This window comes from Limulus polyphemus, unplaced genomic scaffold (assembly GCF_000517525.1).
Source record: "Limulus polyphemus unplaced genomic scaffold, Limulus_polyphemus-2.1.2 Scaffold3397, whole genome shotgun sequence".
NCBI lineage: Eukaryota > Metazoa > Arthropoda > Merostomata > Xiphosura > Limulidae > Limulus > Limulus polyphemus.
Genome location: NW_013669007.1, coordinates 1 through 3,134, shown reverse-complemented (window position 1 = coordinate 3,134; position 3,134 = coordinate 1).

Genomic DNA, 3,134 nt, shown 5'->3' with positions numbered 1-3,134 from the left:
CCCCTCCTCCAAACTACAAAATGTTTGTTTGATATTTTCACACAGTGAATGTTGTATATTTAATAGTTTTTCAACAACTTGAAAAATTATAAAGAAACCCAAAATTAAATTTTGGAATGAGCAAAAATATATTTTAGTCATTTATTGAGAGTTGCATTTTCCCTTCTTGTGTATTTGAAGTTAAGTTATTTATATCTCTATAAATATATATATATATATATATATGTATGTGTGTGTGTATCACTTTTTTATATATGAAAAAGAACTCTTGGTTCTAATGGAAGATGTGATGTCCCCTTGTACATGAAAATGAAAAATATAGTTCCAAAGAAGTTAAACTTTTCATTTCTAAGAGAGCATCTATGAAAATGTTGTGGTAATTAAGCTATTTTGGTTTTGATTTATTAACATTTTGTGTATTTAAATGTGTCTTATAACAAGTCGTAATATAACATTAAGTATTCTCCTGTTTTTGTAACAAAAATTTGAACTTCATTGACAGTTAACTTTAACAGTACTAACTCAATTTGTATTTTTTGGAAGTAATGATCAGATGGGAAATTTAGTTTATATAAATCATCATTTTTAAAATTGAAAAATTTCAGTTGATAAACTTTAGACTGATATGCTAAATATTTAAAGTATCCTCAAGAATTATATTAGCAATAGTTCCTGATCTTATACTGAAAAAGTAGGAATTCTAGGGGTTGTATTCTGTTGTTCATATTATAAAATCAGTGCTAGAAAATTAGCTTTGGCCAAGGATTTAAAAACTACGTATTGAGTACCAGTGACAAACTACAGGTAAAATATTGTTTATTAAATATATGTCTGTATGATGCTGCTTGTAGTTAGTAGTTCCAGTGGGTTACCCAGGTTTATTCATTAGAGAGAGTAATGAAGAACAAGCAGTTCCAAGACTTGTAAGTAAACAAATCTGTTGACTTGAATTTATTAAAATGTCTGTGTTTAGTGTATCACTTTTTAGTTTACTGAAGCTTGCTGTGAGCAAGATTATTTGCTGTACTATTTAAGTTTGTACATTCAAATAAAAAATTATGTCCTACACAAAATTTTGTTTCAAGTGGTGTGTATTTATGGGATATTCAAGTCTCATGATTACTTGTAGATGGTTTAGAGTTTTAACTAGTGACGTGACTTTACTATGGATATCACTGATGCCTTTTTAACAGTTGGAAATCCTTGGTATATTTTATTCTTCTAATATTTTGTCATTTTTATAAGCTCCCGGTGGCTCAGTGGTAAGTCTGCAAACTTATAACACTAAATATCAGGTTTCGATACCCATGGTGGTCACAGCACAGATATTCTATTGTATTGCTTTGTGCTTAAATACAAACAAACGTTTTTATAAAATGAATTTGCAAATATAAAGTAAGGTAAAAAAAAGTTATCTGTACCATATATGTTCAGTTTCAGAAAGAAGTGTATTTTTATTCTTCTTAATTAATAGTTCAGAGTTAGTACAAATACATCAAGTTTTGAAACATTTCAGCTTCTGAGCCTGACAGGAGCCTATGTCAAAACAATCCCCATAGATTTATGTTTTTAATTATCTTACTCACCATATACAGAATTTGAGGAATATGTAGCATTAATGCTATTAATTTATTATTATTGATTATTCAGCAGGTCCTCCAGTGAGGCAACGGTAAGTTTATGAACTTACAACACCAAAATCTGAGGTTTGATTCCCCGTGATTGACTGAGTGTAGATAGCCCATTGTGTAGCTTTGCACTAACAAAATAATAACAACATTATTTAGCAGACAAGCTGCTTAAAATATTGAAAATAAATATGAAGCCCAGTCAAAAGTAGAAGACTATGATTCTGAAATGTGCAATATATATTGTAACTATGGTTTTTTTGAGTTTCTTTTACTCATCACAGCAAACCATATTATGTGCCTGGTCTTGTTCTTTTGACATGGTCTCTGATACTGGGTTAAATTTCCTTGAAACTGCTATAACTCACTGATTAGTGGCAAATCAAATGATAGGTTGGGTTTTATATTTGTTTTTAATCTATGTAAATGCCTGCCACAGAAAAGCATGGATTGTGTAATTTGCATGAACTTCATAATCTGTAACTGGTGAAGAGCAATTCCATTTTTGTTACTGCAACAACTTATGTTTGTGTAGAAAGGTTTCACATCTAAATACATCAAAGTATCACATTTGTATGTAAAGATTCAAATCCTATCTAATCACAGTACTGTTTTTCAGAAGCGTCCACAAGAAAATGTTAAACAGATTTTATTGGATAATAGTAAGACGTGCCTTAACTTTAATCACATTGTTTGTTTTTTTTTGGGGGGGGGGTTAATATGAGTTTCCACAGGAAGAGTTTATAATTGCATCTCAACTACATTTTGTTGTATGTAATATGTAATACAAACCTTGGCATTCAGTACGGACTAATGATGGACAATCATAGCGACTTCTACTTACTTCTAGGTTAGCTAGAACGTGTGGCTGTTGAGCTCAACTCTTCATAATTGCACAGAATAAGAACCAAGCCAAATCTAGTGGTTGTAACATTGCTTGGAGTTCAATTACAAGCTCTGAGCTCTTTTGTAGCTTCTAGATTGACAAGACATCCACGTCATTAGACAAGATCCTATAACAGAAAAGGGAAATCATAGTTTCAAACATCTTTGGGCATGGGTTGGCCATGTGGTAAAGCTATAGATTTCAGAGCTGGTAAGGTGAGTTCAATTGCCTGTGATATCACAAAATAATCTTTGCACTTTAATGTATGGGTGCATTATAAGAGTAACAGTCAATCCTTTAATGTGGATGGTCGATACTGTGGACTGGCTGCCATCCCTCTATTCCAGGGGTCACCAAACTTTTTTCACAGCGGGCCAGATAACTGAGAAAATAACGAGCGCAGGCCGCATAACCATTTTGTTCAATACAATAGAGTGAATACACAAAAAATAAAGACAACAAACATGTTTATTTTCCAAAAAGTTATCAAAGAAGGTGACGTTAGCAATAAGATAGTTATATCACACCCAGTGTGCACATATCCGAATCTCGCAAACTAAGCAGAAAAAAAGGTTTGTGAAACTGGCGTTTAGCTTTTGAGATATCATCAATATTTGCTT